The sequence below is a fragment of the Zeus faber genome (assembly GCF_960531495.2).
Source record: "Zeus faber genome assembly, chromosome: 8".
Taxonomy (NCBI): Eukaryota; Metazoa; Chordata; class Actinopteri; order Zeiformes; family Zeidae; genus Zeus; species Zeus faber.
In genome coordinates this window covers 6143058-6152503 of record NC_137195.1, presented here as the reverse complement: position 1 = coordinate 6152503, position 9446 = coordinate 6143058, and the positions used below count along the sequence as shown (strand labels likewise).

Sequence of the window (9446 nt, the reverse complement as noted above, 5' to 3'; positions counted from 1 at the left end):
TTAAGAGACACACACACACACACACACACACACAGTAAATGAGAGCGAGACATAGACAACACAAATCTTTTTTTTGTTTTTGTTGTTTTTTATACAAATTGGAACACACTCATGCAGCTGGGGGGCTCGGGAGGGGGGGGGGGGGGGAGGGTTGTGGGGGCCTCGGGCCCTTTCGGCTGCTTTGAGGAGCCACAACATAATGCTGACCTTACACACCAGAACCAACTGGAATAAGTCCTGTACGATCACCGGTGGAAACCACACACACACACACACACACACACACACACACTCACACACACACACAGACACACTCACACACACACACAGACACACACACACACACACACACACACACACACACCGTTGGACTCATCACAGGCACACACACAGCACCAGCACCTGCTTCAATCACACCCCAACACCCTCCTGGTTCCATCCTTCTGCTTTTCCTCCTCATTTTCTGCCATAACTATGACAGGAAGAGGCCACGTTCCCAATCGCTGTTCCAGTTTTCCTGGACTTAATTAACTCTGTTCTGTGGATACAGGTTGTCGTCCAATGTTTATGTTTTCCATGTACATGTTGTTTGTTTCTATGTTTGTTTTTCAATTTACATGTGGTTGCTTGGTTCTATTTTTATGTTTTTCCATGTACATATTGTTGTTTGTTTCTATGTTTATGTTTTTCCGTGTACATGTTGTTTGGATCTATGTCTATTTGTCTCACCCGTGGTGATTCCGCCCTCTTGGAGTAGTAGTGATTAGTTGTTTAAAGACCCAAACATGGTAAAACAGTTCTCCAAAGTGGGGCCTTGGTGGTGGTTGTGTGGAACAAAAAGCCGTGCTCTTGTCATCCCACAGGTCGTCCACAGGACAGTTATTGCAGCATTTCCTGATGATTAAAGAATGAATAAAGAGTTTCATTGCAGGTTGAGAACTTGAGCTCCGCTTGCAGACTAACTCTGTCCTAGATGCAATGGAGCAAATACTCTGTGCTGTGTGTCCAACATGCTGAAACAGGTTAAAAAATAAAAAAATGTGATGACATTTTTTTTTTTTTTTATTAAAAAAATAAATAAAATAAATAAAAAAAGGTACACACTCATCACAGCCCAGATCACTCCTGCATCGAGACATTAATCTGTTGATACGTTTGCAATGCAGGAGCGGGACAGTGACTTGGAAGTGTAAACTTAGTGCCTTTGAGCAAGACAACGAATCCCTACGTCCACAACTACATCTCGCCGTGCCTTACAATTAGCAACAACTAAGTGTGGTAAAAGAAAGAAAAGTGCCTCAGTGTGTGTGTGTGTGTGTGTGTGTGTGTGTGTGTGTGTGTGTGTGTGTGTGTGTGTGTGTGTGTGTGTGTGTGTGTGTGTTGTTCTTCCAGTGACCTGAAGCTCTAATGCGTAAAGCCAACGACAAAAACAGAGCATCACACAGAGCGGAGGAGGAAGGAGCGAACCCAGCTCACCCACCACCACTCTATTTCAAAAATCGGTGCTGTTCTTGAGTGACTGATTGAGTGATATATATATATGTATATTCAACTCTGGTTCCGTAGATTTCGCCTCATTGGAACTCTGTTGCTTTAAAAACACAAACCTCAAAATGTTAATTCTGCAATGAATCAATCTGATGTTTGTCACTGTGATTTAGTTATTTGAATGTTACATTGCTTTTTCATGTGACGGGAAGTTATTTAGTCAGCCCCCGATAGCTGCCAAGTGTAGCTGCTTACTTTTAACTTTATTTTATGACTGTAGCTTTATTTAACATAATTTAACTTTAACTTACTTCATTTTCTTTCATTTCTATGAACTTGCTCACATTTACTTTTTGTTGTGAATATCGTGCATATGTTTTTTTTAACCAACTGTCACCTTATAATCCTATATTTTCAATTTTATTCTTGCATAATATCCATCCATCCATTTATCCATCTCCCGCCAAATCCGATCCAATAGTAAAATGTATTTTTTGCCGTCGTGCTTGTGTATGTTAGTAGTAGTTTTAATGTGTGGGCGTGGCTTTCAAACAGCCCTCGGTGAAGATGGGAGCGCCACCGGGACCGAGGCCAAGCCGCAGTGCCACAGAGCCGCGGCTTTTGTTTGTATAAATTCCCTCCTGTTTTACGACACGACTGAGCCCCGGCGGCCTGTCAGTTACACTAAGTATATGATAAATATGTTCATACACGCCCATAAACACAGACCCAACTAAACCACCCTGGGAGGAACAAAACTCCTCAATTGCATCTTGACATATCTGCAGTGAAATACGGACAAACAGCCTGACGTCCAGCCTTAATGACAGCATGGACGGGTGGTACCCCTGTTCTGCTTTGTATTAACAACAACAACAATTTTTATTTTTCCTCCACATCTATGACTTTACATCTGTTTCTATGGAAACCAAAACCAAAATGGAAGTGGTGGCCTCCACCTGCATCTGCACCTGCCACCTCCAGCTCCAGACGGCACTGGGCCTTTGTTTCATTTCCACGGTGGTATATTGTGATTTCAATGTTAAAGACCGTTTACGTCTGTTTTAATGTAGTTCAGGATTTGTTCCATTCACATAAAGTGTGTTTAATGTTTGATATTAATAACGTACAGCGTGGTCAGTTTGGTCTCTTCACAGCACAATTCCAATGATAAATGTATGAATATACGACTATAAGCCTGCATTCAGTCAGAGTGGCGATAGTGGCGCCGCCCCTAGCGGTCGCCTGCGCCGGCGCTCCGGTTGATTACATTTCACTGCATATATGTATGGAAGTATGTATATGTATGTGACAAATAAAAATCTTGAATCTTGAATCAGTCTTTGGATTTCTGCAAATTAAGGTGCACTGTCTGTATGTGCCAAAATGAATGTTGTTTCTAAAAATGTCAGTGAATATTGAAAACAAAAACATGATGATAATAATACTACTGCTACTACTACTACTACAGATAATAATAATAATAATAATAATAATAATAATAATAATAATAACAAATATAGCTGCAGGCAACAATAGACAGGGTCCATTTTAGTCGTGGTAGTTACGTATTACATTTTTCAGATGTTCCGTAGTCTGGCATCAACAGATCATCTAGTCTTTTGTTTTCTGTCTGTTATTTCACATGTATTGGGCTTATAGTAAAATACAATAATAATAATAATACTAATAATAATAACAATATTATTGTTTTCCTCTATTTTTCTTGTGGCCTTTTTTTCAATGAACAAGTGTTGTGGGATTAGACTCTAGTATTCACCGTATATGTCTACATTATCCAGATGGTGTCGGTGGAATATTTGCATTATTTTTGTTATTGACATTATAATAATAATTATATCCAAACTATCCCAAAATAATCCCCAAAACCCCAAAATATTGCTTTCGGAAAAAAGTGCCATTTTCAGCAAATTTACAAAAAAAAATATGAACTTTCATCCAATATTTAACATGCAAATTTTAAATGTGACACTGTAGGTTATTGCCTTTTTTGATCACATGACTGAGTGTTGAATGTAAGGAAGGCTATGTAGACCTACTCAAAAAGGATTGTGTGCTATTATTTATTATTATTATTAAATGGCAATAAAACAGTGATTACATAATTATTATATGCTTATAATATGCAGGTAAAAAAATACCAAAAATGCAAACACGCTGTAATCTTTGGTGCTGAGGGGTCCGGGGTCGTTCCTCCCCCTCCCGTCAGGTTGGGGAGGTTTTGCACCATTTGCAGGTCACCTGCTCCACGTCTTACTGCCCAAGTGTAACATTCCAAATCAGCCCCCCAGCTTAATTTTAGCTTGACAAGTCAGCTACTTCCAGCCGTGTAAATCTTCCTCGGCTTGGGTTGCACTTTCACCCTGAGATGCAGCTTCGCTTTGAGGAGCTACCAACAACTCGCCGAGTAGTCCGGCTGCCGCTGGACAACACGGTTAGTTTAAGCCGCGTTTAATCTGGAGTGGCCAAAAAGTAGGAGGTTAAACTGAGGAAAAAATAACGAAACTACTCTCAAATAAAGCCACAAATAGTGTGAGGGGAGACAGTCAAAAAGCCATCGAAAAGAGTAGAAATGTCCGATAAAACAGACATTTCCCTGAGGTGTGTTTAACAGGTGGCGTGTGTTTCATCATAAGAGGCTTCCTAATGTTCCCTAAATCTCACTTCATCCCAACGTGTCTTCAAACTGCATTGGATCAACTTGTTCTTATTTTAATGCTTACATTTCTAAAATCGATATATCTCTTAGGTGTTCTCAACCTGACACTGAGAAATGAAAATACACATTTTAAGTTGGGAACTCCCCCCCGGAGCAAATTAAACAATGTTCTGTGTTTTGATCCACTGACCCCGAGCCATTTCTGGGGTTTTTTTTGACAGCGTAGAGGCCTCTACGCCCACGCCTCGCCCCCCGGTGGGAGTGGGGGACCCCCATTGTCCTTCCCTGCCCCACAGAGCGGCCAGGGAGACTCCGACCTTGTCAGACATTGTCCCAAATCGTCCCGGGGTTGGACACTTACCCTTGAAACTAACTCGTCCTGATTCTGCAAACCCCCGAAAATTGCCCGCCGCCCCCCCCCCCCCAACCCCGACCCGTGTGACGAATTAGCCGCAAAGCGACGCGGCTTAACCCCTGCACATGCCAGTCGAATAACGTTATTTGAGTGACAGTCTATTTTCTAAGTCAAGGCTGCCACTCGGCGGGGAACAGCTCCGTCAAATATTTCCTAAATTGCATCGGGGAAATTTAAGCCCGAGGGGGTGAGGACAACATCCAGCTTCCGTGCGCAAATGTGGCGCGGGCCAATTCTGGATTTCTCACCTATTTTGCAACAACACACAGATTGGGACTGATGTGTACAAGTTACACTCCAAGGCGCGCGCACACACACACACACACACACACACACACGATTCAATGTAGCCCCCTTGACAACCTAGAGTGAGAGATTAAAGAAGAGGTCATACCCCGCCATGCTGGCAGTATCACCCAAAGTAAGAGAGCGAGCGAGAGAGAGAGAGAGAGAAGCAGCCGCCCACCTACCTTCACAGAGGAGCAGTGCCGAAGCCCCACGGCGAGGCATCCGACACAGACAGAAACCCCCCTTTTTTTTTTTTTTTTATCTCCCTCCTCCTCCTCCTCCTCCCCTCTCGCTCTCTTTTCCCCTCTCCCTCCCACTCCCTTTAACTTGATCTCTCTCTCTTCCCTCCCCCCTCCCGGCCTCTCTGGATGCTGCACTCAGCATTTTAATACTAGGATAGAGTAAGAGTCACTAAAAGTCACCTCTCTCTCTCTCTCTCTCTCCCTCTCTCATAAAGACATTTTTAAAAAGTCAAGCCTTCTCCTTCTCCCAGGTACCCTGAATAAGGTGGTGACTGGCCCTGTCTAAGTGTATAAGCAGTGGTGAAAAGCAACAAACCAAAAGTACTTAGTTCCCGACTTCAGTTTGGGACACTTTAGACTTGGACTATACTGCATTCCAAAGCAACCCTCTTTACTACATTTCTGACACAGTCGTGTTACTTCGGTGTTGAAAAACAACTCGTCTGCATTCATAAAAATAAAGGAAATTTGGAACATTTGGTAAATGTTGGATTAGATCTGTGTGACGTGGTAAAAAACAAAAAAACAAAACAAAAGAACAGGAACTGGATTAATCAAACATGTAATAAGTACATGTAAGTACTTATGTACTATTATTTACTCGGTACTTACGTATAAATGTCAATGTTGTACTTTCACTTTAACTAGAGTCATTTTGTGTCGGGGGACGGGTACTTGTACTTCGATTTAACAGTGGGGTCCGAGTACTTCTTCCACCACTGTTTATAGGGAAACACTGACCGCACCCTTTGTTCGCTTATTTATTTGTCTCTATTTGGGGATGAGGGTCTGGCGCTCCTGTTTTCAAGGGGTTTCTTTGTTTTTTTGTTCTTTTCATAGGTTTTTTTGTCACTCAGGAGAAGCCCGGGGAGCTTATTTTTTGCCATTGCGAGTTCAGTTTGAATAAACTTTGCGTCTCTTGTAGTGGAGCTTGCTGCTCCGTCTGCTGCTGACCTCAAGCGGGGGCATCAGAGAGCGCTGCTCAGGCTGCTCAGGCTGCTCAGGCTGCTCAGGCTGCTCCGGTCAACTGGGTATGTACGATAAAGGCAACGGTGACACCTAGTGGCGATCAATGGAATACTCTTGGTGTAACACGATGAACTTACTACGAAGCTTTTTTTTTTTTTTTAGGCATTAAAACACTTTTTTCTAAAATCGAACAAATGAAATATGTCACCATGTGTGGGCATCGTCGCGTTTCCCGAATTAAATGCACTTGGATGTAGAAAGGGGTATTTACATTTGGAGGAGGAGGCCAATTGAGCAAGAATGAGTTGAGGTTACAACGAGCGAGGAAGGCGATGCCCAATCACTGTTGATCCGTTTAAAATAACTTCGCCAACTACTTTTACAACAATATCAATGAGCGTAGTGAGCGACGATGAGAAGTTAAAATGCAAGCACTGCGAGAGAGAGATTAAAAAAAAAAAGACAAAAAGGAGACATTGTGTTTTATAGCTACACGGGGAGCGGGTACTGCTTCCACGGGGGCCGCCATGTTGCACCGCCACCAAAAAGGAACAGAAATGTAAAATAGAATAAGAAAATAATACGTGAAGTTGAGAGCTCTACCAAGGCGCTTTGCCCATTTGTTTCAATAAATGATATGGATCCATGAAATTATATCACGTAAAGGACATGAATGTCATAATGCAGATGACTTGGACAGAGAAGTGGGCTCCTCCTCCTCCTTCTTGTTGTTATTTTACATGACATTACGTCATTTAAATAATAAGTACCGTAATCACATGTCGTCATAAAGTGTAGTACCAGCTCAACTGCGGTGTTGGCGCGTTGCTTTCTGACGGTAACGCGGTAATGTAGCGCGTTACTCGCACGGTGTGCGTGACGACGTTGCGGCTGCCGTGTCGAGCAACGCGCGCCGCACAAAACATCATGGCGTAATAATAAATGTCCATCGGTCATTATTCACCGTCAGTCGTTCTTAACGCTGCTGTCTGGCGGGGTTTTCATTCACCGACAGACGGAAAAACGGTTTAAAGTTTAGAGCTCCGTGTGGCCGCTAGCCGCGTTAGCTTGTTAGCCTGTTAGCACGGCGCGGCGCGTGACGTCATTTCCACGCGACACTTCACTTTTTGTACTTATTTTAAGTTGTTTTGGGTTTTTTCCAGCTGTGTTTGTATTTGTATTTTATTTTATTGCAAAGACCGTATTGGAAGTACAACACGGCACTTAACACAGGAGCAGAGTTGGGCAAGTTAGTTTTATAATGTAATCCACTACACATTACTTTCGTGAGAAAAGTAATGGGTTACTTGACAGCATTGCTTTCTGTGTAAGTTAATACGTTAATCATTTACACTATTTACTGCTTTTGAGTTACTCAGCGGAATGAGCGCAGAGGTCCGACCAGGCATCATGAAACGGAAGTGGGGACGCGTCCGATCAAGGTGCAGCGTGTGGCATTAGCGGCCCCAGATGGCAACAAACTGAAGGACCCCGCCCCACCCCTCACTCACCCCTCACCTCACCCCTCACCTCACCTCACCTCACCCCTCACCTCACCTCTCACCTCACCTCACCCCTCACCTCACCTCACCTCACCCCTCACTCACCCCTCACCTCACCTCACCTCACCCCTCACTCACCCCTCACCTCTCACCTCACCTCACCCCTCACCTCACCCCTCACCTCACCTCACCTCACCCCTCACCTCACCTCACCTCACCTCACCCCTCCCTTTCCGCTGACGTGGGCGAAGCTTTCAGGAGTCGCGCATCAACGCGACAAAGGCGAAAGGCACCCTCTAGCGCCAGTGTTTGGTTTGTCCGTTCTGCGCAACTGTAAAAACATGGCGGTGCAACATGGCGGCCCCCGTGGAAGCGTACCCGCTCCGTGTGTAGATATAAAACACAATTTATTCTTTCCGTTCCAATGCAAATGTGAGTGTGTGTGTATATACATGTATATGCAAACTATATCATAATCGGACATGTATGTGTTTGCATGTATCATCTTCTGACTTGTATTTATTGTTTGTGTGCAAGCTACTGTTCCATTTTTTTACGTGTGGCAACAAGGGAGTCAACTGACTTAGTTCCAATAACCAGATAAAATCCGGTATTTATATATATTTATTGTGTATTTATTATGTATTTATTTGTGTTATGTATGTTCGGTCTATTTCTCTTTCCTCCCTTATTCCTTGATAAAGTCAGTTGTTCTTGTCCCTTTATCTTTTTTCCCCTCATAATTAAATCAAAATCGTATTCAATCAGTTGTATAATTGATTTCAATTCACTCCCTACATCTCTGTTTAATGAACGATAGCTTTTGAGATCAGTCATATCAGTCCTGGGATTCTGATTTGGATTCTTACTTTGCCGCTATCGGACACTTTAAAAAATAAATAAAATAAAAAATAAATTCTCATCTGTGCTGTTCATCTCCCACGCAGCGGCGTCGCCGCAAAACCTCAACGAATCAATAGATTTTAGTGGAGTTGGGTTTGTTTTGTTTTTGGAAGGTTCCTGACGTCGTTTGCCCGTTTTTTTTGTTTTTGTTTTTGTTTTTGTTTTGTTTTGTCTTTGTTTTTGTTTTTTTCCTCATAAAGATGTTTCCTTCAGACCTTGGATCGTTTCTATTTTGAGGTGAAGTCCGTTTTCGGGTCAGGTTTCCATTGCACGCACGCACGTACGCACACACACGCACACACACACACGCACACACACGCACGCACACACACGCACACACACACACACACACACACACACACACACACACACACACACACACACACACACACACACACGCACACAGCAGATGTTCTGAACACTCCCTTTGTCTTTCCTTCACTCTATATAACGGGACATTCTTACTTTTCACCACCAGGTGGCATCAGAGCGGCACAGGATATATAAAAACATCGCAGCCTTACAAGTCTTATGAAATCATTGCTCAGATTTGGGCAATTATGTGGGCTTCTTTTTTGGGTGTGTGTGCGTGTGTGTCTGTACACATCGCCATGGCCTCCGGAGCTTGGCAGCCCTGGCACCGTGGGAGCCAAAATGAGGAGCACGAGATAAATAAACAGCGCTCCACATGAAGAGCTGAAAGAGAAACCCCTTCCGCGCTCAGCTCTTTCGGTTGCCTGCGTCCTGTCTCTGGGCTGGAGATTCCTTTTTTTCCTCCTCCCGGTTTCTCTATGAGTGCAGGGTTTAGTAAGTTAAAAAAAAAATAAAAAATCCATGAAGCAGAGCCAGGTCCATTTAAATGTCCACGTGCCATCGCCAACAAACGATTGAACTAGACTTAATGTCATGTGTAATAAAGAGCTTTTTTTTTTTTTTTTTTGTATGACCAAGAGAGGTCC

The 9446-nt window shown here is 43.3% G+C and overlaps 1 protein-coding gene across 2 annotated transcripts in view; it reads right to left on the bottom strand.

The window, feature by feature from the left end:
- The window catches only part of tmod4 (tropomodulin 4 (muscle)), a 19724-nt gene extending 14549 nt beyond the window's left edge, over positions 1 to 5175 (bottom strand). Inside the window, exon 1 of one of the 2 annotated variants that reach the window (XM_080006127.1) lies at positions 5054 to 5175. The gene's annotated coding sequence lies outside the window, so the exon portion shown is untranslated. Of the gene's footprint in view, positions 1 to 729; positions 882 to 5053 lie in introns of those variants that run through there. The other variant, XM_080006128.1, reaches the window with a different exon arrangement.
- Between the last annotated feature and the right edge of the window lie 4271 nt (positions 5176 to 9446).